The sequence below is a fragment of the Macrosteles quadrilineatus genome, unplaced genomic scaffold (genome assembly GCF_028750875.1).
Source record: "Macrosteles quadrilineatus isolate MER2022 unplaced genomic scaffold, UCM_ALF_1.0 Scaffold_140__1_contigs__length_277083, whole genome shotgun sequence".
In the NCBI taxonomy this organism is placed as follows: domain Eukaryota; kingdom Metazoa; phylum Arthropoda; class Insecta; order Hemiptera; family Cicadellidae; genus Macrosteles; species Macrosteles quadrilineatus.
The window spans coordinates 261,010-267,327 of record NW_026542733.1 but is presented as its reverse complement, the minus strand read 5'-3'; positions in this window follow the sequence as shown (position 1 = coordinate 267,327).

The window sequence follows — 6,318 nt, the reverse complement described above, 5'->3', positions numbered from 1 at the left end:
CATCTAAATTTCTGTCTGTCCTTTCTGTAACACTCAAGACGGCATTTTACGCAATCTTCTCCAGGAAAACGAGAGTACCTATCACGATCCAAGTCATTTTGATGTTTTCACTGGATTGGTGAGAGTGTCTTTAGCCATTAAAATATGGCCTCACTACTTTGTAAATAAAATTACGGACGTTCAAAAATGCAGTTTTGTGCGATTTTTGTCAAGTTTACGTCCAATTTTTATCAAATAATCATCTATGAAATAACGAACAGCTGTTCGGATCAAGATTATTTTTTCTAGCTGTCACTGATATGTTTACAAATGTTGTTTACAAATACCACAACCATTTCCGATCACATTTTGAAGGCAAATCCTAACCAAGTAAGATTAAAAACGTTTTTCTTACATAACGGATTTAATTAATTAATCGCAAGTGGAATAATATAGTGTAACCGTAAATGATATTAAATAACTAGGCGTCATCCAGGTCAGGAACCAGATATTCTTTGTGTATAAAATTGTTCTTGAGGTTAGATAACCAGAAAGAAGACCTTGAATCAGTGTTGTATAGGACTGGGAAACTTAAATTTATTAATGATCGTCGCCAATAGCTTACAAACAAGGTTTCCACTCATTGACGGCGCTTCGATGGCGGTTGTGTAAAGTGTAAAGTAAACAACTGCAGTGGGCGATTAACAGAGGTTTACGGTTTATGGATGATGCTAAACTCGCTTCCAATGTGTCACTTTTTGTTCCTACTCACCGTGTGATGCAATCGCTGGACCATATAGCCAATAGGCCCATAGCCCAACTCTTGGGTACTTAGGCCTACCCCATTATTCATAACAACCTTTTTGACGACGATCCTTGATACCGGTACTTTTCCCTAGAATACACGGCCTCCCTACTAAAGAAATAAAACTACAAACGTCCAAAAACCCAGCATTGTGTGATTTTTGTCACATTTCTTTCTAATGTTAATACGAGGCATGTTTTTTAAGTAAGTACCGTTTTTGAGTTTCTCCGTTCCAGCACTGCGATTGGCATTTCGGACATTTGCGCTGTATATGTGGATCTATTGGCTAGCTCTAGCCGGAAATTCGACAAAAATCGGCCCTGTTTACATCCGGTTTCGAGCAATTCAAAATGGTGCCGCCAAATGAGACTGCCGCCGACTGTGAAGTGCACGCTGTAATTAGATTTTTAAGTGCTAAAGGTGTGAAATCCATTGAAATGTATCGACAGATTAGTGAGGTGTATGGCAAGAACATTATGAGTGACGAAATGGTACGCAAGTGGGTAAGGGCATCTAAAGACGGCGCCACCAACGTTCATGATGAGCAATGCACTGAGTACTGGGGACATTTACGCCGTCCAGTGCGTTGCTCATGATGGGCGTTGGTGGGGCCGTCTTTAGATGCCCTTACCCACTTGCGTAACATTCCGTCACTCATAATTACAGCGCGCACTTCACAGTCGGCGGCAGTCTCATTTGGCGGCACCATTTTGAATTGCTCGAAACCGGATGTAAACAGGGCCGATTTTTGTCGAATTTCGGGCTAGGGCTAGCCAATAGATGCACATATACAGCGCAAATGTCCGAAATGCCAATCGCAGTGCTGGAACGGAGAAACTAAAAAACGGTACTTACTTAAAAAACATGCCTCGTAGATATACAATCATTGTTTAGAGAATACGTAATCTATTAATTAACAAAAAGTTGTTTGTATAAGGTTGTTTTTTTTAACTGACACCAATAAGTTTAGGCCTAAATTAAAAGTTGTTTACGAATAAAGCAATTTATGGGAAATAACTTTGATTGCCGATAACTTTTTACGAGAAAATTCAAAACAAAGAAATCAATAACCTTGGGACTTGATTAACGCATTTAATTGGTCGAATGTACTTTAGTTGCTAACTGTAAACGTTGGTTTTTGGTACTGGTTCTTTTCCTTAGAACCATTGGTAGCAGCAAGAATAATTTTTACGTACCAACACATCACTGTAATTTACAAATTAGTTATCGTTGGTATTGCACCTTATTTATACAGTCCTATTCAGTTTAATTGATGTCTTAACTGTATAAGTTTTGCTTTTTCTGTCTGGATTCCAAAATGTTAGTTTATGCTAAGAAAATGATAACTCATTTAAGTAAAACATTTGTTTAGCAAACCATCGTGAATTGTTTACGATTTAGGTTGTTATGTTTTAATATTTCATTGCCTATTTTGGTAATTTGTATTATAAATTACCAATCTAAATCGTCTATAGTACTTCATTTCATATAGTAAGCAGTCATTTCGACAGCATTTCGCGTCATCTTCGGTCCAAGCAAATATAAATTGTTATGATAAAATTTGATGACATTGACAAAGATTTCAAATATTAATTTCATGTGTACTTTGTTATGCTTAAAACGTAACAAATTCCCTAATTAAGTTCTGTATTTTTGTGTGTATGTCTGTTTGTAACGCATTAATGTCCTTATTTCTTAGTGTCACGAAAAGGACAATTTGAGCACCTTTGATAATGAAAATGTCAACCCGAATAAAGTGTTAAATGGTGAGGTTGAGGTAGTACTTTAAATACTTTTAACCATTGTGGAAAGTAACTTTCAACTATAGGCCTACCTTAGGGCTATGACTCAGATCTATTTCTCATAGTAGGCCTATAAAGCCTTTTTAGTTTAATCATTGGATTTAACACATGGACTAACATATGGGGTGACATGACATTTAATTGCGAAGCGTTTGTTTTGGCTTGAAACTGTCAGATACTGTATTTGCGAAGGTGTATAATATTTTTGCCAGCATATATGAAAATATGCAAACCAACTGCTGTTCTTAATATAAGAAGGTTTCAACCCCGTGCGTAGAACGGGCACACAGCTAGTGTTTACTATTACATTACATTTTATGAAATAACGATCAGCTGTTTGGATTAGTTCTCACTTCTAGCTGTCACCGATATGTTTACATTAAAAGTTGTTTACAAATACCGCAACCATTTCCGATCAAGTTTTGTCAGCACATCCAAACCAAGTGAGATTAAAAACGTTGTGCCTTACTTAACCGGTTTAATTAATCGCAAGTGCAACGATTGTTCTTGAGTTTTGATAACCGGGGAAAATACCGTGAATCAGTGTTGTATTAGTGCAAGGAAACTTTTATTTTTTTAATCATCGTCACCAATACCGTAGCTTACAAAGGTTTCCACTCATTGACGGCGCTTCAAGGACAGTTGTGTAAAGTGCAAAGTAAAAAAATCACGACTGCAGTGGGTGATCGTGGATGTTGCTGCGATCTTGGAAGATCTTTCTGATTTCGCTGTGATCGTACCGTAACAGAGGTTTAACTTAACAGATGTAGCTAAACTCGCTTTTCCAATGTGTCACTTTTGGTTTCTACTTACTTACATTTCGACAACGATATCGGTACTTTTCCTACTTAGGAAATAAAACTACAAACGTACAAAACCCCAGATTTGTGCGTTTTTTGTCACATTTCCTCCGAATGTTTGCTAGATATATGTACCGATTATCGTTTAGAGATTACGTAATCTTAAGAAACCTTTGTTTGGATAAAGGTGGTTTCTTCAAACTGTCATTAATATGTTAACATTAAAAGCTGCTTACAAATAATGCTATTATTAGGAAATAGCTTTGATTTTTGAAAACTAAAAAAAAAAGAATTAAAACCAAAGGAGATTAATAACTTCGGTACCGGTACTGCACCACATCAAGTGAAAGTTTTTTTTTAGCAAACCATAGTGAGTTTTCAAAGCTTTACGTTGTTTACGTTACATGTTACATGTTTTGTGGCCTGTGTGTATTTATTAGCGAATTTCCCTATAGGGAAGTAGCTATTACCGTAGGTGGCACGGTAAGACCTAGACCCGGGACCGATTTACTTTTTCATTTTGATGTCCCCAGAGGCCAAAAACACCATTCGTTCAAATTTATATATATATATATATATATATATATATATATATATATATATATATATATATATACGTCCGTGAACGCGATAACTTGAGTAATCTTTGTCCGATTTTGATTAAATTTGGTTTAAAGGTGTAAAGCGGGATAAACTTGAATGAGTTCGCGAACCACCATGATCGGACCATGGGAACGAGGCTTTACGGGGGGGGGGGGGGGGTTTATGGGGTAAAAATTGGGTTTTCTCACTTTTGACCCTCAAAACACAAAATTTCCCAATTTCTCTTTAGACCTTTTTAAAGAGCTTAAAAAGCAATTAATTTAGTATATAAAAGTATTTTTGTTCGGTTAATAGTAACGGAGAAAATAAAAAAAAAATTTTAAATTTAAAATTCCCATGTTATTCTTATGGAGAATATTGTCAAATGTTGTAGTTTGCTTGTTTATGGATATATTTTGATCAAACTTGGCAAATTTATTTATTTTGTACTAAGCTATCAATATTTTACAAAAAAACACACTTTATTAGTTTCCTTGTAGCAGCAAACCTAGGTACTCGTTAAACCTAATGTTATTAAAATATATTTATTTGAAAATCAATTAAGACAAATAGAAATTCGCTTAGTCGGCAGGTTTGCTGCGGCGGGGGTATTTATTTATATAATTGCCAACTGATTAACACCTATAATACAGTTTGATTAGAAGGACAGTTTGAATTAGCCGTAAGTACTACAGTTCTTTTCTCAAATGTAAACGTTGGTTTTTGGTACCGGTACTGCTACTTTTCCTTAGAACCGGTGGTAGCAGTAAGAATAATTTTTACATACAAACACATCACTATTTTCACTATTTATTTATAAACACTGCACCTTACTGCTTATTAAATTTAATTGATGTCTTACTGTATAATTTTTAGCGTTTTCTGTCTGGACTCCAAAATGTTGTGTGGACTCAATTCTGTATTTGTGTGTGTATGTCTATTGGTAATGCATTAATGTCCTTATTTTTCGTGGAAAAGACAAGAGCACCATTGTTAATAAAAATTTCAACCCGAATAAAGCGTGCAGTAGTGAGGTTGAGGTAGTGTTTTAACTACGTTTAACCAGTGTGAAAAGTAACTTTCAATTACAGGCCTACCTTAGGGCTATGCCTCATAGATCTATACTATAAAGCAATTCCTTTCATCGTTAGATATAAAATATGGACAAACACGATCGGGTGACATTTAATTGCGAAGCATTCGTTTTGGCTTTGAAACTGTCAGATATTGTATTTGAGAAGGTTTATATGTATTCCTAAACAGTTATAGTTTTGCCATCATATCTGGAAAAATGCACACTAAATATGCAAACCAACTCCTGTTTTGAATATAAGGTTTTAACTTACTACAAGATTCCCGTACGTAGAACGGGCAAAAAGCTAGTAGTAAATAAATGTACTCAATGCGTTTCGAATTGAAAAATTAATAACAGCATTACATTATACAGCTGATCAAAATGTAAACAATTATGTTCTTCATAAGGATAACATGGGAACTTTAAAAGCCACTGGGGCAGAGCCCAAGGGACTTTAAAAAAATGTAAGGTCAGTTTGCAAATCTACGCGACACGCTCTTTCCAATCAGACGACAATAGATAAAATCAGCTAAGAAATGGCGGAGGGACAATTTGAGATCACCTTGTCACCTTGTCTAATGAATGCTAACACACTGCTTCAATTCGAGTTAACATGTTGCAAAAAAGTTGTTCTATCATTGAGAATTGAAGAAAACTGTTGCTTTACTGAGATAACCTGTGTTAAGTATTTTAAGTTTCATGTTGTTTTTTAATTTAATCATAATATTATCTATACTTTCTTTGTGATTTTGTCCTAAAATATTATTTATTTGGGACCATGTTTTTCTGATATTTCTTTTATTAATGGTAAAAATATTGTGATAGAAATTCCTTTTTGCTTTAACAATTTCTTTGTTGATTTTATTTCTCAGAAACATGAATCCCTCTTTATAATCAACTCTGTTGGGATGTTTCTTATATTTGATAAACAATGCATCTCTATCTTTAATCATGTTTAAAATGTTATGGGTCATCCAACGTTTTTTAGGTGTTTTATTTTTACTAACTTTTTTATCATACGTACATTCATTATACGCTTTTGTAAAGTAAGAGCAAAACATTCTGTACTGCTCATCAATATCATCTATATTATCTACAGATTGCCAGTCCATCTGCAATCAGACCCGTTGCGTCTCCCGAGCGCCGAGTCTCCCGAGCGCCGAAGGCAAATGAGTATCCCGAGCGCCGAAGCCATAAATTACCAAAGGGTCTGCTCAGTGATGCAGAAGTGACGAGGGTTAATACCTTCTATTTTGAAATGGTATATGTTTATTT